The 21,783-nt window shown below is 43.9% G+C and overlaps 2 protein-coding genes across 11 annotated transcripts in view; one reads left to right on the top strand and one right to left on the bottom strand.

Moving 5' to 3' along the window:
- LOC107318146 (calcium-activated potassium channel subunit beta-2) overlaps positions 1 to 21,783 on the top strand; it is a 107,966-nt gene that overhangs the window by 48,644 nt on the left and 37,539 nt on the right. Inside the window, exon 1 of one of the 8 annotated variants that reach the window (XM_015871603.3) lies at positions 20,500 to 21,375. The exons of the other annotated variants lie outside the window; for them this stretch is intronic. The gene's annotated coding sequence lies outside the window, so the exon portion shown is untranslated. Of the gene's footprint in view, positions 1 to 20,499; positions 21,376 to 21,783 lie in introns of those variants that run through there. 8 annotated transcript variants of the gene reach the window in all.
- The window catches only part of TBL1XR1 (TBL1X/Y related 1), a 375,211-nt gene that overhangs the window by 325,656 nt on the left and 27,772 nt on the right, over positions 1 to 21,783 (bottom strand). The window lies entirely within an intron of this gene.

Below are 21,783 nucleotides of genomic sequence, written 5' to 3'. Positions count from 1 at the left end.
GAGCAGATTGGCTTTATAAAAAAATATTTTTTTTTTGCTAAATTTCATTTCCTCAGATAACAACCCACCACTGAATCATGCAACCGCGAGGTGACTGACAGGGCAGGGAGGGGAGGATGAGCATGTTTAGTCTCTACCTGTTAAATAGCCCCAGATACTGTCAGGCGCACTGAGTTCAGCAGGACATGGGTCAAATCATAGCATCTCCCCTTCGCCTCCTCTGAGATCACCCAAGGTAAAAGGAAGCGAAATCAAGGAACCTGGAAATGAGGTGGTTACTGGGAGAATGGCAGGGCAATGCATCACCTCCACAGACCAATCTTCACAGTGCACATTGAGGCAAATAGACTGAACAAAAACTGCCTTAATAATGGAAAGAGACCTGAAGATACACGCTGCTTTGTTTTTCTGTTGAAAGGACCCCCAAGACACTCCACACAGCATCTCTGCAGCTCTCTTCCCATACCCATGTGCCCCAACACCCAAGAATACATCTGGGATGAAAGCAGCTCCTAGGCAGTGATGGGAAGGGACCATGGAGGATAGCTGCAGGCACTCCAGGAGCAGGAGAGCTGTAAGCTGCTGTAACACTTGTTCAGCTAAATTAACTTAACCAGGGAGAAAAACCTCTCTGTCCAGAAAATGCAACTTTCTGATCATCAGTTACAATTTTTGCTAGCTCTGGTGGAATCACAACGTGATACCAATTACACATTTGAAGTTGACCTGCTGGCAAGAAGCTGTTGACTTTATGTACCTTTTTTGCTCATTAGAAGATTTTAACAGGCAGCAAAGAGGGCTTCTTTATGAGTGATACTTTTCTGAAACTGCAGAATTCTTTATGGGTGATGCCTTTCTGCTTGATAGCTCTGGTGTATATACACATACACCTTGTAGAAAAGGCAGGAAGGACGGGGAGATGTCCCTTGTATTAGTTCCTTATAATCAATGTACTTGCTTTAAAGACTAACTTCTACCTTGCCACACTCTTAGCACAGAAGTTGTCATAGTGAAAACAACATTCCTCACTTCTAATTCTCTCTAATTTGAGCAAGGATTGAAATCTCTGTGGCAGCAAGGCTGGTGGAACCAAGGCTCCTACAGACGTCAGCCTGAGCCATCCCTGTGTTCATGAGGAGCCTGGGACAGGGCAAGCAGATGCGGTGTCAGATGTGCTCCGCTCTCCTCGCAGGTGCAGGAATAGCTTTGGATGTGCTCCAGGCAGCAGGGCAGCAAGCAGAGCATCTGTCTAGATGATGTTGCACTGCTGTTGTATGAGGTTCGGGGAAAAGTGCTGGGATCTTCACTGCTCCTTACACAGCCAGGAGTAATGTTATAGGGGATTGTAGGTATAGAAAAGCCATTAATCCATATGCATATCAGATGAAAATATATGGGGTATTCACTCCTTCAGGTGATGAGACAGACTTCATCCCTTTCTGCAGTTTTTTCTACACAATTACACACAAAGGCCTTTGGTAGCCAAGACGTGTTGGCATTTCTTTTTTCAAATGGAGCAAGCATCCGAGCGGTTTTCTATTAGCCTAGGCGGAGGTTCTGGCATGGGATGCTCCTGTTGCTGCCATACCCAATGCCTCTAGCCATTGGCTTCATGCCCAGGCTCAACACGAAGCAGTCTGTGTGAGACAGACAGTTGTAGGCAAACAGATCGGGGTGCCTCAAAATTAACGCCTTGGTGTCGAGCAGTGCGTGAGAGCTAAAATTACTCTGTGTGCCTGCGGCCAAATTGGGAGCTTACATTAGAAGGCTTTTCCTGCTGCTCCTCATGCCAGCCCCAGGCCATCTCATTCCCAAATAGAGCCAGCAGCACTCAGCCAAGCACTGGGGTGCTCTCAGTGTTGGGCTGTGGGGCTGCCTGAAATGAAGGCAGCAGACGGCAGCACAGCCCTGAGGCTGCTCATGAGTGCAGGAGCACCGACAGTCACTTCTCCAGTGTTTTCCCACCTTTTCTTCTAAACGTCTCCAGGCAGATCAGTAAAAGACTGTGAAAATATTTGAGTCCAAGAGCAGCAGGAGAGCTGGAGTGAGCAATAGAGGGAAAACTGCCTTGCAAAACATAAGATACTAACCATTTAATATATGCATCTCTGCTAGAGACTCTTACAACTGAGTGTAATGGGCTGTGCTCTCCTGAGAGCCTTTTCTTTTAAGTGTTTACAACAGGAGTGTGTAACTGTCGAGGGACAGAGACAGGCACATCTGTCTGTATTGCACTGTGACTGCTCAACAACAGCCACAGAGCACTAAGGGGCTGAATGCACAGCACAGCCCTTGTAGGCAATGGGCAGACGTTAAGCTTCATGCAGAGAAAGGTGCACACAACAAAATGTGGTGGGAAAGCACTACATTTTCTTTCTCTGCAGCACTGTTGTGCCTTTCATTTAAAGTAATTGACAGTTGGAGTTAAAATTACAAGCAGGAAGGGCGTAGGAAAAGTTGATAATAGCCATGAGCTCAATCTATAGGGATTGATCGCACCGGTGATTGAGCTGTCTTCCATGAAACAGATAATGACAGTGCCAAGCTCTACATTTACCCTTCCAGTGCCAGGAGTTTTCACCCAAGCTCGTTCTCAACCCTATCTAGAACTGTCAGAAAATCTGTCCACAGCACTAAAGACTTAATTTCCTTGATTACCAAAGCAATCCAACATGCTAATCAAGCAGATGCAGAAATCTCTTGAGCAGGCAGTCACGGTGACCAGAGAGCCCCAGGAGGATTTTTGATGAGCCCATGAAGCTGGAAAAGTTTTTCTCTCAGTCTCAGAGCTCCCAGAAACACCCTCAACACACTAAGAAATTCTCCTGACAGTCTCACGGGATCTGCTCCCCATGACAGCACCCAGCAGCCTGCATCGATTTTACTTTATTTCCAGAAGCGCACACAGCAATGCAGGCTACTGGAGCTCTCTCTGAAAGGTTATTTTTCAAGAGGACAAAATATATATAGATATTGCACAGCTTTCTACCTCCAATCCCATTCTTCCATCCCTAGGAAATGTCTGATCTGATGAATCCACTTGAGGAGTTTCAACCTAACTCATTACCAATCAAATAACTAATTAAGGTCTTTTCCTCTCAAGCCAAACATCAGCTGTTAAGTGATTGTTAGAACTTAACCCCAAAACAAGTCACACTCAGCCTGTTAAATCTTCCCTGAGGTTTCAAAGAACCTTGTGTAAATCTGGAGCTCAGAGTTACATGTAGCCAGCTTGGAAGCAAGGTGTAACCCAGCAGCAGTGACATCCAGGAGCCACACATGGTGACACCTGGCTTAACCATAGCTATGCACATCCATGTGGGACCAGATCTCAGACCTCTACCTACACTAAAAGCCACTTTTGCAACCATATATGCCCCTAGTACCAAGCAACATGAACTGTACTGTTACGAAGCAAGGTGGATTGAAGGAAGCACTGGATTTGAGCCAGGAATATGCTGCTTTGACCTCAAAAACTGGAGTAATGGCATCTGTAATTCCACTATTTTTATAATAGCCAGTACAGGAAATGGTGAAAATCAGATTGCAATGGGATGAGAAATTAATAAAAGTCCGTGGCAAATTAAGACCAAGTATCTTTGTGATAAAACCACCACTGGGATTAGCATTGGGGAGCTCCAGTCTGGCAACTGCAGGCAAAATGTAAGTGGACCCTGGTGAGTGAGACAGTCAGCTAGGAAGGGGAAATTATTTCAGCTCTGGGATATTTCTATTTTTAACATTTGTGTTTAAAATTAAATGCAATGAAGATCATCATGGCTTTTGCATTGAACTTTAGAGGTAACCCAGAGGAGTTTCACATCTGGGTGGATCTTCAAAAGAAGGATACACCTCTTAAGTGGGAGCGAGGGCAATGAAAGCTCTCTTACCCACCTTGGAAAGCCCTCTCCTAGCTCTCTGGGTATAAGTCAGCCGTATGTTGCAATGTGCAAATGTAGATTAGCAAACCTAGATTCCTTCTGTTGAGTTTTATGTCAGATTTTAGAGATTCACATCAGAAGTTACCACCTACATGAAAATCTTCCCCCAGTTCTTTTAGCAGCCTTACCACCAACCAAGGCAAGTTAAGCAAATAAAGCTGCTACCTTGCTGCCATGAGAGAGGATTCACTCAGTGCAGCTCTCTACTACCAAGTTGTTAGCAATAATGAATGATTAACAAATTATGTGGTTGTCTCACTGGCACAATGTCTTTAGCACCTTCACAAATAATAATTAAAATGATAGATTACAAATAAGATAAATCCCCAGGCAGGTAGATGTACATAAACAGAAATGCAAGAACAGAGGATGTACATGTGATGCAGAAGCAAAAAGTTTCTTGTGCTTTGCACTGCAGACCCTGCACCTCCTGCTATTGCACCATGTCCTGAAAGCCCGTTTTGTAAGAAATCCAAAGAGCAAAGGCAAACACTAGTCCTAGAAAATGATATTTGACAGCCTTCTACCTTCATGAGAGCATCCTAACACTGCAGCAAGTACCATTTCTAAGCAACCTGGTGGAGATGCATAGAAAGCTTTCCAGCTTCCATTTGAGAAGCTGCAGGAATTACATTTAAATAAAGAATCCAGCAGCCTGAATGTTTATGAACAAACTCAGAATGACTTTGGAGTTATTTAGTCTTGGTGAGCAAAGTGACTGTTTGCAATCTGGAACATCTTCATCCTTTCCACGCAGATGCTTTAAGAAACCATTTCCCAGATCTTTATTTCTCTTGATGGTGCAATACAAGCGTCCCTAGAGGCTAGGACCAAATATTCAATTCTCGCTGCTTATGAGCACTGTAAAGCCAACAATTCCCCAGTGCAGCCTAATGGTCACATAGGTCTATCTACTCAACCTACAGCATTACAAGCTGTGAAGAACCAGCAGCACCAAGAAGCACTGAGCACTACATACCTGAGCTAAAAACAAGCTCCTTTGGTAGCAATCAGAGCAGACCCACTCTTTACAGGTCTGGAGACTAGGAAACAACAGGTCCAAGCTGAAAACCCAGTCTGGCTCGCAGGGCATTTCTTTATTTTCTTATCACAGCATTCATTAGTATTGGCACAGAGCTGATCCTTCTTGCTAATTTTCCATTAATGGGTCAATTTTTAACAAATCTGAACAGATGAAAGAAAATCACAAGTGATCCATCAGGGCTTGAATCAGTCCTGTCAAAGAGGCATGCTGGCACCTGCGTACACGTATCCTGCTGTCACATCGCATTATACCTTCAGTTGTACAGCTCAGTTTGGCAATGCTACAATTCATCTTCAGCAAAAGCATCTCCTTCTAACTTCAGCTCACTGCTGCACCTGAAAACTAACCCTGTAGCCCTATGAATATTTCAGCTTGCCACCTACATGGTGGTACTGGTGGAACAAAAGCCACATATCTGGGAGTAGAGGATGGGACAGCTTCAGCAAGTTCCCAGTTAGCTCAGCTTCAGTCAGCTGTGAAATTTCACCTCTGTTTTCATTGCTTACTCTCACTCCCTTACCCATTACATTTGTAATTGCCAGACAGAAGCTCGTCATTATGTTTCTCCATTGTTTCCAACTCATCCCTGGGGCTCCAAGCAGTGAAGGGGAACGCATGGAAGTCCCCATGCATTAACACTGGGTTTGTCAACAGCAGTGCTTCTCCAGCCCCTGAATCAGTGATGCTCTTATAGAGTGGAAGAAACTGTAAGCCTTGGGTGAGCACCTTTAAACCTGCACAGGCTATTCAGGACCTAATTATACAAATTCCCACTTTCTTTTAGAGGCATTATGGGGTCAGTGACGAATTGCACATTAGAGTCTCTCATCATCTTCTTCCCACATCTGATATTCAAGCTCCCCTGTCCCACAGCTGAGGAATTTCATAGTTTCATAGTTTTGTGCGGGTTGGAAGGGACCTTAGAGATCATCGAGTCCAACCCCCCGGGATTCAAGCCTCTGTGTAGCAGAGCGGCACTTCTACCACTTGCACCACAGGGGATTCGAACCCAGGGCCTCTGGTGTTGCAAAGTGGCGTCTTTAACTTATTTATTACTTATTATTAATTATCAGTGTCAGCCCTTCCTCTTGGTGGCAGCAAACCTAACAGCTACAGCTGCAAGTGGCAGGGAAAACCTTCAATGAAAAAGAGCAGGTTTTGGATACTGAACTTCCAGGAATACCATCATGTCCTTATACTTGCTGAGACTTAAGCAAGGGCTGCAATATGGCACATACTGTTGAGTTTAAAAGTTCTCCTCCATACTTGAATGTCCTTATTTTAAAAATCAATGATTTATTGTCCATCTGCCTGGACAACTGTGATCAGCATATGCATGATAGGCCTGGAAGTGCACGTTTCTTATTCAACTCAGCTGATTTCAAGGAGATCTTTGATTTTGTTTTGTTTTCTAGGAAAAAATAGCGAGGAGTTATTTCTGCTGGAAAGAGACAGCTCAGTAATATCAAAAGTGAAATGTCCTAAATCAAAGTCTCAGAACGTATTACTTCACGCACCAGCTACTGAGTGATGAATTAATAATAGTATCTCAAATACATTTTCCATCAATATGCTTCTTCAGATACTATCAGCATTTAATTAACATAAATTATATGACATGAGATGGATTCAAATGGTCACCAAAAGCAATGTGTCTTCCACGATGCTGAAAATCTTGCACTTTTTGCAAGGCAGTAATTTTTCTTTTTCCTAGGAATTAGTCACAAGTCAGGTATTTTCACAGTACATTTAAAACTGCACATCTCAACTAAGTTGCTGAGGGTGGGAGATTGGGTCTCTGGCTTTGTTTCAGGTCTTCTTCTAAATTTTATGCCGAGCAATAGCATTCATATAAAGAAAATAGTGGTAGTATATAGCTGCAGAGGGACCTTCAGCAGTTCCCATAACCTTTACAGCAGCAGGGTATCAGAAAACCACACAAGCTGTTTCTCATTTAACTATCTTAATAGGTCAAGAAAAAAAATAGTTATGACTGTTCTAAGAAGCACAGACATTTGCTTTTGTCTCATAACAATACAAAAGGCTGTACTGCTCTGTCTACAAAAGGTTGCAAAGAAGTCAGACTGAATCCAGGAATGAGGAAGTTTAAGTATGCAATTGAAATGTCAGCCAAATGACCAGAATGATGAAGAGTGAGAGAACAGCTGTAGTCCCCCAGTGGGCTGAATAGCATCCAAGTGCTCAGTTGCAAAAGGAAGGGAACAAGTGCAGAAGGTAAGAGGGAAAAGCAAGGACATGCAGGCTACAAATGAAGGAAATAAGGATATTCTCTGTACCTTCCTCAGTATAGAAGAGGGAGATTCCTGCTTCTGCTTAAAACAAATAACTTAAAAGCTAGCTGAGTTAAACCAACAACAAAAAAAATCATTAAGCATCACATTAAAAGCATATTTTGCTATTATTTTAATGGTTCATGCTCTTATTTGTAGTGTATTAAATTTGTTCAGTGAAAAATTTGATTCTGAAGTGACCTGGAAAACCAAGATATTTTATCCCTATAGGGCTGCTTACTCTGTAGACAAGGATAAAAATTCGTGAAGAAGCTCCCCAGCATTTTACAGCAGGAAAGGGAGTGCAGCACAATGGCACCAATGCTACTGGGAAGGTGAAGGTGGCAGAGCCACGTGTAGGTCTGAAGAAACTTCTTCCAGAGGCTATCAGTAACTATAAAAGCTTTCTCATATCTGTTAGAGAGCAGATCTTCACCCCAAAACCTTTGCTGAGTTCATGGCAGGGCACCGACTCTCCTTCACATCACATGAAGGGGAAAGCATAGCAATATAAATAAACAGAATTAATGTACTGCAAGTAGTGGTGAGAAGATGAGCCTTGCATTCAAGTACACTGTTCTAGTCCATATAATCCACTCCAAATTAGTTAATATAATACTCGCTACCCAATCACTCTACTATTGTTACAAGTTGCCATATAGCACTAAGCACCGCACAATCCTGCTGCAAGCAGCTGTTCATTCTCCAAAGAGTTCACAAGAGACCGAATCAGCAAGGGAAAAAACAATAATAGCACAAAGTGTCCAATGTGACAGAGCACTTTGGTAACAGCGCAGGAATAGAGCCCGTGTACTTCTTGCCCTTGCAAATGACTCTGAAACATATCTTTGGTCATTTGGCTCCTTTTGATGTAAGATACATGCTTTCAGGTGATGGGCTATACTAAACCTTCAGTATTAATGACTGAAGTTTCCACAGGTATTATACAGGCCTATGAAGGACAACAAATAGATCAGAAAGTGTGTAACATTACCTGATATACTGTAGTTCCTTCTTAACCAAGACACAATTTGTGTCACCATAAAAGAATCACGAATTCACCCACTAAAAGAGATACTGCAGGACTCATTTTCAAAGTATGTCACATTCATGCAGACAGTCAAAATAACTGTATCTGTGAAGTCCATCTCAATTTGGAGCACAAGTCTTGCTTGGGATTTTCCATTAAAGCAAATTGTTTTTGGCTGCCTAACTGCGGAATCAATATATTCTTATCGGCATTCACTTCCATCTCATCCTTCTTCATACATAGAATTGGACAGTGCAAGAACAATCCTTCAAAAGTAATAATAATGACCTATAGTCACCCCACTCCCCTGAAGATATGATTCAAACATGGAAGATTGAGATATCACCCCTTCTTCATGCCCTGTTCAACTCTTCTCAACTGGGTATGAACATCACCTCTGGGTGTACATTCACAGCCCCAGGTACCACCAGCAGCAGAACTAACAGCACCAACAGGAGCCTCGGGGCTGTTCTGGGATTTCTATAACAGTGACTAAGACTTCCAGAAGAGCAGCGAAGTGTCTGTATCTGATTAGAACTCTCTGAGTGGGACTCCTAACCTCTTGGGTCATTTTCAAACAGTTAGGCCAGAATTAGTCACAAAAGCATTTGTGTTTGGTTTTTTTTCCCCCCTTTCTTTTCCTTTCCCCTTTGCTTTCATGCTTTTTGTTACAGAAGGACGAAACAATACAGTGCTATGACAAGCAGCCAGAGCTAAGCTGAAACACAGCTCCTGCTACGGTCTCTCATTCAGCAGCTCATTTCCCTTTCTCATCCCAGTCTCAAGAGGCTTATTAACAACAACTAGGAAGACAGACCTTTTCCATCTGACTTTGCAACGAGTAAATTCTCCCTAGAACGTATTTCTGAGATTTCTTCTGCAGTCATCTCCCCCCATGCCCCAATCCAAGATGAGTGGTATTTCCAGAAATTAAGTTAGCTCCTCTAACTGTGTTATGTACTCCATTTTTGACAAACCACCCTTCATTGCCTTAATGTTCTCATTATGGTTGATACACTGCATCACTGTTCATTTATTATCGCATTTTAACTCTAGTTCAGATTGTATATCACTGGTGGAGCTCCCTGGGATAAAGGGCAATGAATACTTTAATTGCCTGATAAATTATTAAGGACGCTCCTTTAATTGGGTAATGTGGTGTTTACATCTTTGAAGCAAATACTTATGGAATCTACACGGGTGCAGATTTGTACTAAGCACACAGCTACCAGCCTCCATCTCCCCTCGAGGATAACAGTTTTATCAAGCTATTAAAATAAACACCACACAGGATAAATCGTAGCAGATGCCATGCAAGATCTGCAGCTGGAACGAAGATACAAACCTCCAAAGTCAAAGGAGGTGCATTGACTTGCATCAGCCGAGGGACTGTCCATCTGTGGCCAATAGATTTCACTCAAAGTGAGGCAAAACAGCCAAGGACCTACATTTTGCATCTCTTTATCTAACCTAGTTCATTTGAACTGAAATGGGTCACAGTGTACCCACACAAGGAGATCAGCAGCAAACCCGACTTCAGAAGAGCACAGGGAAAATGCAGCTGGAGAAAGCAAGTGCACATTGTGTTAAACAGAGCCTGGCACAGCAGAAACCTGGGCTTTCAGCTGCTCTCGCAACCATTTCAAAAATAAAACATTCCCCTGGAAAGGCACAGCCACTTCCAGCCCATGGGGAAAAGATGGGAGCAGGAGGGAGAGGCAGCCCCCTGCCTGAGACCCAGCTGCTCCCAGCTTCCCCTTCTCCGAGTATCTTTGCACTTAGAAACTGAGCTTCCTTGAAGTTCTGCCACGTCCCTGCTTTCCTGAGCTGTGTGGATGTGAAGCTATTTGTCACATTCTTTCCAGCCATATGCTATGCTTCTTGCTTATTAAAAAAGAGAGAAGGGAGCAGACTGTCTAGGAAGGAGCTTTGTGTTGCTTAGAAATAGTCACGAAACAGACTTTCCAGGGGAAGTTAGCATTTCAAAGGTGTTGCATATCTATTTATTATCAGCTTTTGGTGACACACTGTGCCTGAACTCAGACCCTGCATCCAGCAGAGAAGCAAAACACTATTAATGCCTGCTTTATGAGTGCCCGTTCTGTTCATTTCAGGGGCTTTTGACACAACAAGGAGCAGGCAGGGCTGCATCCAGACAGGGCCAGCTGGGAAATGGGCTGCATCATCACCAAAAAGACACAATCAGGAAGCCTTCCTGTAGTCCTTTGCAAAAGCCCTTGACTTCCTTCTCTCCCCCCCAAAAAATGTTGTTTTGTTTTTCACCCAAATAGCACAATACAGAGCCACTTAGTTTCCCTTTTACTTGAGGCTTTGTTCTCCTCAGCCAAAGGAGGCATACAGTCTTGGTACAACATATATGCATATACACACACAGACACTGTATGTATCTATGTGATTTTTCTTAAGGAAAGATGAGTCAAAATGCACCTTCGCCATTTAAGAAATCACCATATTTCACCACAGCAGGAATTCACCCCATGTCAAGTTATATGACCCTACTACTGCATAGTATTATCCAAGTCTGCCCCTCATCCTTGCACAGGGGTGAGAACATGATTAAGCCTTACAGATAGTAGAGCTCTCTGCCCTTTCAAGGGCTACAGGGAAAAGTGCAGTCACAAACCTCCTGCTTACTGCCCGAGAATCTCAATAACAAAGTCAAATTAAGTGAAATCCCAGCTGATTCCTTCTTACAAAAGCAGAGTTTGAAACAGTACATCCAGAAAAACATCTAATTCAACGCTCAGATCTTAAGAAAAATCAATCCCTGCAAACATGCACCCAAATGAAAACAAGTGTAGATGGAGAAACTCCTCAGGTTAATGCTTCCAAACAGATCAATGCACAAACTCCTGTGGATTGATTTCCTGGGGCTCCAGCTCCATGCTAATCACCTGGATCTACAGGATCTGGGAATGGGGCTCCGCCTCCAGTTTTTTGCCTCTCCTTCCCCAGTTCTTTTCCCCTTGGTCTTTCCCCTGCAACTTGCATTCTGTGTGTGCAAAAAATTACTTCCCCACTCAATTTAGCATTTCTACTTCACCATGCCACACCAACAGGTGGTGGAAAGAACTGCAACCTCACTTATAGATGCATTTCCCCCTCGTTCCACTGATAACATCTTGAACAACATCTCAAAAATGCTGCTTTGCCAGTTGGAACATCACTATCTTGCTGAATCTGATGTAATCACAGGAGAGCTGAGCAGTGTTACAGCAACAATTCCATTAATGGGTGCAAAGACACTGTGTTCAGCTCAATAGCCAATAAGTTTTTGTCCAGTTAAAGTCTGCCTCCAGTATTCATGCTACTGGGAGAAAGTACAGTGCTAGGAAAGCAATAGCACAAGGCAGCGCTCTCCTTCTGGGTGGGCAGGAGAAAACCCTTCTCCCCAAGGATGGCAGAAGGTGCTGTGCCCACTGGCTGATGGCACAGGACCCAGCTGTAAACTGCCAGCACTGGGATCAGATTGTCTCTTGGGGTCCTTCCTGCATATGGAACACATGAACACAGACCAATTTATTCCAGCATGCCCAAGGTACATTGAAAACCACAGCCATCTGTCATTTATCATAACAGAGGGAACACCTACAAACAGGAGCTCCAGAACAAACTGCTGAGCAGGACAGACATGCAGCCAGTACTGAACAGTGACGGTGCACATTGGGCTATTTGCTGTCCATTCATAAGTCTGCAAGTACAGAACATTCAAAATGGAAATCCAGCTAGGATGGAAGAGATGCCATGGCATATCCCACACCCATCACAGCCCTGCTGGCATCTTCCTCACTCAGATGCAACCTTATAGCCTCATACAGCTGTAAAGTGGCATAAAAGACAAGAAAGGGAGTGCACAAAAACAGTGCTAAGTCATAACTGCTCTTGAATGCTATGGCTAGCAACAACACAGGCTAAAATATAGTTTAATTTGTAGCACTATACAAACTACTACAAACAGACAGTGGGAAATATCTTCCTATTTTCTTCCCCTTACCTCAGGTGTTTCTTATCTGCCTGTGCGGGGGTCACCATCTATCACAGCCCATCCCATGTGCCAGAAGACAGGCATGCTGCATCTGATTACACTGCTTTATCTCCACCTGGGCTTTAGGAGCCATTCCCACTTTGATTATGCTAATCTGATAACATTATTTCTGAGCAAGATGCCACAGCAGAGGGCCTACAAGCTGCTTAGTGGAGGCCAAATCAAATGCAATTGGATATGCTGCTTCTGTCTTTCAGGTGCTGGTTTCAAAGGGTGTGAGAGTACACACTGCCTTTCCAAAAGAGGGAAAGGCAAATTTGAACATACAGAAAAAAATTAAGAGATAACACATACACCATGGGAGGATGGTAAACACCCCATGTTGTGAAAAGTGAGTATTGGGAGCAGGGAGGAAGGCACACCAACACACAGCCCTTTAGTATATACCCAGAAATGTTCTCTTGCACACAGCTAAATGGCTCCAGATGCTGCAGTTGAGCAGCTTGCAGTGTCAGCAATAAAAGCAAGAACAATGAGAGAATCATCCTTTGATATCTGTGTTGCAACCAGAAGCATCAGTGTACTCAGGCTCTACTTCTTTTGCATCAGAGCTGCTGAGTCAGGAAGGGCAGCGTGGTTGTGCATTCAAGCACGATACTCTGTCCCCAAAGCCCAGCAAGGTTCCCTGGTGCAAACTCTTCCAGCAACAGCCACACTTAATTTAGGAGACCAATATTTCTACTTGTTAAGGATCTAGAATCTCTGGTGGAGATTGACAAATATTGACATTTCCAGTCTGATGGCCAGGGAAGACCTGAGAGAAAGAAATCACTTGACGTTGATCTGAAAAGGGCAATTTTCGTGTAAACAATGAAATTAGCACTTTATTTCAAGTCATTAAAATATTAAAATCTAGCTTTTTAAAACTTAGGCACATTTTTAAACCAGAAAACCATTTCAGAGTAGTCCAAGAATTTAATTTTAACTGTGCTTGAACAACCTGTTACCTGTCCTTCCCTTTCCTGTGCTTCTGCACAAAAACACAGACATAGAAGTGTCAGCAACAGAAAACTGTCATCTGCTCTGCCTGCAGGGAAATCTGGTATAAATTATCCTTTTCCTTAATTACTTGATCCTACCTAATCCTCCAGTGGGCAATGCTGACCTTGATAGTCCAAATCTAGGTGTTTTAGCTTGCAGAGCCTCTCTGTGCTGTTTCCAAGCATTTGCAGAGCATTTCCAGCCCCAGGGGGTTCTGGCTCCTTTATGCCACAGCTCAGCAGCAAACCCCAACCCTCCTGGAACCAGGGTCCTGTCACACTGCCCAAAGGTGATTGAGTGCTCCAAAAGGGACAAAAAATAGTGGAGATATTCCCCAGCCTGCAAGGCCAGAGAGGTTTACAGCCTCCTGGATGTAGAATTTCAGAGGCTTAGAGCTGCTGGACTTCCCCAGCCAAACCAATGCCTGTGGAGCATAAAGGCGTAACACAAAGAGGCAGCACTGTGGATATGCCCAAGCAAGTTCAAGGGATATCAGAACTATGACACATATAAATTGATTTCTCACTCGAAGCTCAATGGCTACTTATCTCCAATAGCAAAATTAACATTCAATTAGATGTGCTAAATAATTCATGGCAATACATTTGATGTAGTAGTGAATCCCAGCAGTGAATCATCAGCATTTTGCATTATTGTGCTGGCAGAAACCAGGATTATTACTTAAAAGACAACATCTCTCATTTTCACCATCCACACCCAGATTCTTCTGGGGCTTGAAGCTTCCTCATTTCATATCGCCAAGGGCTAAATTTGAAGGGATAAAAGGAACTGCTTCTATTGAAATTCTTTATTTTGGAGCAATTTAACCATACACAGCAGTTTGATTTGCTGGTATTTTTTTTTTCCCCCAGCATTGAAAGGCATTTGGAGCTCTGCAAATCTTTTGTAATGAAGCAATGCAGAACCACTGTTTAGTCATGCAAATGAAATGAGAGTTAACTGAAAAGCATTCTGGGGAGCATAAACTCTTTGCCAAAATTCAAAGCAAAAATTTCTATTGTCAATCAAAATGCATAAGCGTTTCCAAATTGGCTTTTGTGCGTGTGCATTGTTGGGAAAAGGACAAGCAAGACAGAGCAAACATTTCCTGCAGTCTCCAAGATAACCAGTGCACTAAGTAGTTCAGAGGGAGGCAAATAGTTTTTCTACAGAACTTCTGAAAATACATGTAATTATTACTATGAGTTGAGAAGAAAATAGCTTTCCATCCACCATAAAAGCACCCCCAACCTCCACTAATCCATCCTTTTCCAATGTCATACATGAGATCTGAATACGAGTGGATTCTCAAAGAGCATTGCTTTGGTAGGCAAACCACAGCATTCACCATCTTGCTTTTTCTCCTAACAGTCTGGGGAAACAAAGGGGCCCTGGTGTCTGCACAAAGAACACTTCAATGCATGGTTGTCCAGCCCCTTTGAGCTGAAGCATTTTGCAGTATTCAGGGGGCTGTAGATAAAATTGAGCTGTCTCTAACCCTGCACTCTCAGAGATTTCTTGATATTCCTGTATTGCTGAAGGATCAAAGATGAATAGCCATTTTAGCCTGTGCTTCCACAACAGCTTTTACAACATTAGATATAACGACCAGGTATTCAGCTGGAATAAACTGCTTCAGCTTTATTCTCTCCATTCACAGTAAAAGCCAGTTCACATCATCCAAGGACTTCTCCAAAGCCAGCTTTAGATCTGGTTGATACAGAGCTCTAGCTCAGCTATACAACATCGATTCTGTTTTCAGTTTCTTTCAGATCTTCACAAGTGCTAACCAACTCATTGAGGGGTTTCAGTTCAGGGATTAGGAAAAACTTCTTTTCCAAAAGAATGGTAATGCACTGACATGGGCTAACCAGGGAGTGGTGGAGTCACCATCCCTGGAGGGGCTCCAAAACATGGCACTCCTGGCACCAGGCAAAGGCATTTACCAAACTCTTCATTTGTCTCAGAGTGCAAGGTACACAACCTACATTAGGTAGTGGCAGCTTCAGACCTAGCTGAGAAAACAAGGTCATTGTCATCTTGATAGCACACACAAGCTCACAGCTGTGGACTCAGCCCTAGGCTGTGGGTGCCTCAGTGAGACAGACCACAATGTTAAAGAGATACACAGCTGGCTGGCAGCTCAGCATCCCTGGTGATGAATGAGCCTGCTGTATGAAGCTATCTGCAAGAAATACAAAGCACGCTTTCTCTTTTAGACCTCAGAGAGGTTCCAGGCAACACCTGGCTGTGAAGGCCAAAAGAAATCCGATTCAAACGTTTTTTGAAGAAGAAAGAAATAGAAAACAGACTGCACAGGTGCTTTAAGAACAAAGCATGAATTCTGCCTATGCTTCTATGACAAGGCAGCCAGGTGAAGTGCAGCATGCCCATCACATCCTACATGGAGAGCTGGCAGCATCTATCATAAGAGTCTGAACAACAGAGGCTGAGACTCCCACAGAGGCAACCTCTCTTATGTTCTAAGTAAGTTGACGAATTAGTAGCAGAGGGATTAACAAGATAGGAAAGGCTGGAGAACACTCAACTGTGGTGCCAGAACCCACAAGCCACTGAATAGCTCTGCTGTTGTGTGCACTAAAAGGCTGCTTCTGCCATTAGACTGAGAGTGACAGCACTGACAAGATTTATCAGAGAACATTTACTCCAGACTCAATGAAAAATTGCCTCAGTAGAAGTGCTGCCAGCTCTGCTGACATCTATTATCTTTATTAGAAAGGCCTTTCTGATAACCAAATTCATTAAGACCTCTAAGCAAATCATTTCATATAAACTTTTGCATATTAATTCAGCACAGACAGATGCAATGGGATCTTCAGTTAAAAAAAATATATATATATATATTAGTCAGGGCTACATTTGTCAGCAGGTGTAGCAAGGAAAGGTTTCAAGCTTTCTACAGTCTATTTTAAAGTGCTATGATGTGCTATTAACTCAAGCGCCTGTGCTGCCATTTGGGTTTTTATTTAGTCCTCCTCAGTCCTAACTAGTTCAATGCTGTATACAGAGGGTTATGTCATTGCCCCCAGGGTGCAGTAATTCCTATTTTTCATTGTTTGTGTTTTAATTGACTGAAATTTCTACACATGTTCCAAGTTGGACACAGAAACAAAAGCAAGAAACTTCACTGATGGAAAGTCAGTGAAACAGGGAGGATGCACAGTCCTCCCCTGAAGCCATGAGACCGGCTCAGCCCCTGCAATACAGCACGAACTGCTGGTTCCATGGGGCTCCCACAGCAGCTTATTCTGCAGTCCAAGAAAACCTCCAAACTTGAGGTTGCACACAAGTTCAGTAGCACCTTCTGGTGCACCAGGATGGAGCTGATTCTGGCAAGGTAGACCAGAGTCCCCATTACATGTCACAGGGTCAGAGAACAAGGGCACCATGCTGAACTATCCTCCAACCCTTCAAAATCCCAAAGCAGCAGCTTTAAACAAAGGTTAAGGCACAATTTTCACTGTATTTCTGACAACTTGCTAGGAAAAAAAAAGAAAAGCAGAATTTCCCACAGTGGTCTCTGAAAGATTAGGCTCATTACTGTTAACACTGTGTTAGAAGTGGACATTAATTAATGCTGAATTGCAAAGGAATTCCAGTAGTACAACATATTTCACCCCTGCTGCTGCAGCAATGAACTCATTATGAATGAAGAAATTAAAGACATATATCAGAAGGGAAAGTTAATGATTTTCCACTTCTTTTATTTAGTGTGGGCAAAATACTCTACTGGACTAGAACGAAAGAGGAGGAATGTATCCCAGATTCATTTACAGGATAAGATCACAGCCCAAAGCACGTTATTTGCTGGGAATGCAGTGTTTATCAAGTAATTTCAAAGCTGCACATGGTGACCTTGAGCCAAGTACTTCGCATCACTCAGAAGGTTTTCTATCTACATGGAAGATCAGCACTCACCTCCTGGCCCCTGGGCAGGAGGGCTGAGAAGCCCACCAAGAGAAGTGGGAGCAGCCAATGTAGGGAGAAAGTGGCCCAGAGGAAGTGCCAGTGGTGAGGCCAGAGCTGCTCAAGCAGATGAAGCACCATATAGCTATTCAGTCCAAGACGTACTTGTGCATGCACTTGTGGGGAGGGGGGCAGGTTTGCATAACCACCTTAAGCTGCAGTAAATCAGGGATGCTCCAAGGATACCTGAGAGGGCTCAGCTTCATGGGCAGACCCAGCCCAAGGACACCAGATCTTTCCTTCATCACCACCTGTTCCTATGACACAGACCACCCTGCAAATTAACCCAGCTGACACACAGCAATGTGCAGCTGCAGTGAACCTTTCCTGCAGGTTCCCATCTCAGATATTTATTTCAGTAATTCTTCCTTTCATCTCTTTTCGGTTTTACTACTTCCATTAGTCTTTTTGACTTGAACTGAATCATTTTCTTTCACATTATTTCCATCACTGCTCTGCCTGTACCCAATATGTGTCAGAGACAGCAAAATTCCACAGAGCTCAGCTAAGCCTGTGTTGTCATGTAAATAACAGCAATATGTCCTCCTGCTCAAAGGAAATGAGGTGTATTAAGGTAGCAATATATTAAAAAAAACACCCAAAATCATATAATTATGCACTGAATTTAAAAAGAGATGCCACACAGGCAATCTTTATAGCCGTGATAGACAATCCATAAGAAAACAAAGGAAAATAATGTTAATATATAGCCCAAAGCAAGGAATAGGCTCTGCATATTGTACATGAGATAGCTGTGATGAAAATGGAACAGTGACCTTGCTGCAGAAGTGTTCATTACTTAACACTGCAACAAGCAAATTAATGGATTTTGGAATAGAGCAAATAACAGTAATAATCATTTTACTCCTTGGCATTTGTTTGCTGACAGCTAGATTTAGCAGCAAGTGTTTTGTAGTATTATTTATAAAAGGGATTGCAAACACAATTCCATGTGACCTTAAAGACATCACAGAACCATATGTACGGCAAAGAAACGTTACAGGATTAATCAAGGTTTGGTGAGTGCTTATAAGTCAAGCAGTGACATCTAGAAACAAAACTGGCTGCCAGAAGAGTGTGGGCTTTATGCTAGGACATGCATGGGTGTGGTACAACGATTGATGCACTGATCCAACATTTAAAAACCTACACCAGTACCTCCAGCAGCACATTTACTGTTTAGCAGCTTACAGACATCATTTACCCTTTTCCCACTGAAGCCAATGGGTGAAAACGTCCTGCAGGAGTGACTGCTACTCCTGGAGAGGCTGCTGGGCTCAGTGATAGAGCAGTGACATGCTGTGCATCAGCTGAGTGTTGTGCTGCCAACAATTAAGAAGGGGAGTAGAAAACGTTGTATGGGGCTCTACCCAGTTAAACCTGCACAGAGCATATAGGGACTTCAGTATAGCAGCCTGCAATGGAACAAGTGTTCTACGTGGAGTTTCTCCAACAAAGATTACAAACTGGCTTCTAAAACACCTCAGTGTGGTTCAAACAGTAAAGTCATTAGGCAAGTTGGTGCAATAAAAACCTCTTTGCAAATGGAAGCCCCCTGGCACATACACCTCCAAAATGCTATTGGAATTTTAAACCATGATAATTGCTTCATAATGTAAGCAATTTCCTGATGAGTGTGAACACACTGAGCACACATCACTGCAGCCGTACCTCCAGCTCTGGCTTCAGCCCCCTCCCTGAGCACAGAACCCTTTGATTGCAGCACACAAACACAGGTCGTGGTGCAATTGATTGCATATGTCAAAGCAACTTCATTTAATGGCCAAAGTGCTCTGCAGCGACTTGTGCAAGGCTGTGTGAGAAAGAAGCCCGCTACTACTGTGGCAGAGCAATGCTGAGCACAGAGAAATGCACAGGGAAGGGCTGGGCCAGGGCTGCAGGTATCACTCCTGCATCTTCCTGTTATCACCTGCGAACAACCCACAGACCTCCAGCAGCATTACAGCTTGTCACCATCACCGCCTGCTGAGAGCGCTGCAACTCACTCTACTTGCATTTCCTCAGACTGATTATCACATTAAGAATTCCTGGTGCTACAGAAACAGACTAAAAACAATAAGCCTGTATCTTCCCAATACAAATGAAGCCAGTTTGTACCACTGAGAGTGTGGAGAGCTCATTGCATTGCAGTAACAAGGCTTTTATCTCATTGCTGAGGTTGTGCAGAATGGAGCCACATTTCCCATGCTGGTGCCATCCACCAGAGCGTGCCCTGCTGATACCATCCCATTTCTCCTTTCTCCCACCAACAGACACCAGCACTGAGATCTGGCAGCATCACAGCTTTGCTCTTTCCTTTAAGCTCCACAAAGAAAGCAAAAAGATGGGAATGAGGTGGAGGAGAGGCTTCCCCCTGTATTTCACTTTGGACTAGCTGACAAACCAGAGACACAGTGGGATGCCCACCCTCCTGTGTCGCTTCAGCCACACAGGAGCAGGGCAAATGGGCATTACCCAGAGCCCAGGGGCTCTCCCACTCTGGGAGTCAGCCCTTTATTACCATCACTTCAACTATCTGCAAAAACTTCAATTAGCCAGAAAGAGGTCATGTTCCTGACATGGATTAATTGCATTGGAAATGAGCTTGATTGCCTGAACCCTCATTTATCAGCAGCTATTCACTGCAGTCCAGATTACTCAGCAAACTGAGCTTTGAGCACTTGAGGCTGTGCTGGTAGGGGCAGTGCATTCATAGCAAAGATTTCAGACAAATCTGAGCATGGCTGGAACAGAGGACACGATTCTGGGGCACTTCTGCCCAGACAAGAGAGTCAGAAACATAGGAGATTTACCCTGTAAAAGGAACTGGAGGTAGTTTGCTGGCACACATTTACAACTGTCTTTCTGCACAGTCACCCCATCCTGAGAGAAAGATTCCCAGCAAGGACAGGGCAGCCCCTTCCCACCTGCGCCACAGCATTGCTTCCCACACGTATCAGTGCAACTGTGCACACAAGGCACACAGTTCTTTATGAGGTATCTACATAGTATAGCTCCTCTTTCTGCTCTCACTGTATTTCATCTTTAAATTGGGAGAGATGTTTGTAACAAATCAGAGAGGAACAGCGAGTTTCCAAGGAGATCCGCTGATGAATCAGACTGACTGGTATAAGGTCTAGATGGGTTGGAGCTTCTTAATTCATAAGACCTCACGTAACAAACAGAGGGAAAAAGATCCTATCTCAACCGCAGACCGTGCATTCCCTCTGTCAGGAAAAGCAGCTTTTATTCCTGCTGTAGGAGCAAACAGCAAGTGCACCGAGTGGGAGAGCAGTGTGAAGTGAGTGAGCTGCTCCAGCACACGCCTGGCTCAGAAGAGCAGACACCATCCAAGGGCAGAGTGGTCCGGATGGAGGTGATGGAGGGGAGGGCTGGAAAGCCCCCAGTGTCGCACAGGGAAGGAAACACAAGGTTGAGCAAGCACAGGAGTGAGAGCCACGCAGCAGCTTCATCACAGCCCTGACGTTTCTGAGAGAAAAGGTGGAACCACAAGAAGATATCAGGGCAGGAAAAGGGCTGCCCCACCACCAGACTCTGCTGCAAACTGGATTTTCTGCCCAATTTCTGCAGTTTTCTTCCAAGGAAGAAGTGAGAGTAAAGGCATCACCTGCAGAGAGCACCATGCCCTGGGGGCACATGAGGAGCCCAGGCAAAGCAGGTGGAAAGAGGAACACCTGTAAGTACAGGGGTACTGAGGAGCATCAGGAAGTAAAGCACAGGCAGAAGAAACGCTGCTTCCCAAGGCTGGGTTCATTCAGACAGTCTGCTCACCTCCTTCCTTCTGATGGATTGATGCTGAGAAATCATTGAATGCTGGCATTACCTCTACTGAAATACAAAGTACTTCAAACAAACCAGGAACAGCAAGAGCAGAAAGAAGTAACTGGATACACACCAAGAGCTCCATGGAAGACTCTTGCTCACCAGAGGTGGAAACTGCAGGAGCACACAGATGATGGGGAAAACCCTCCAACCACATTGAGATCTGCATTTTAGGCACTGCTGCTGGCAAGGTAAAGCTGGGCACAGCAGGGTGACTGCTGTGGGGCATGAGAGGTGGGGACCATACCAGGCAGGCTACTGGGCAGACCCACATGGGGGTGGTTAAAGCTAGATTGAGTTTAGGCTTGGTTGCTAAGTGAGGCTCCCAAAAGGATTTCCTGGTGCACTTTTGTCTGCCAGGCAGACACACCAGACAGGCTAGTCAAGGGACTGCAGGATGTGTATGTGCAAAGTAGTTCAAGAGCTGCTTCAAGATTCAAGTTGCACTTGTTCAGATGGGAAGTTTCTGGTAGTAGCATTCATGGTGTAGTTAAAGGTTTATGGCAATATTTTGCAATGCATAACATTATTTCTAGAAATCACTGGGGGCTTCTCACATAGAAAGCAAAGCATTCCTTAATGCAGTGAGGCTGAAGGCA

Source organism: Coturnix japonica, chromosome 12 (genome assembly GCF_054131305.1).
Source record: "Coturnix japonica strain WE chromosome 12, WE-NBRP24, whole genome shotgun sequence".
Classification (NCBI taxonomy): domain Eukaryota; kingdom Metazoa; phylum Chordata; class Aves; order Galliformes; family Phasianidae; genus Coturnix; species Coturnix japonica.
The sequence above is the reverse complement of the archived record's forward strand: the minus strand, read 5'-3'. Positions and strand labels throughout refer to the sequence as shown.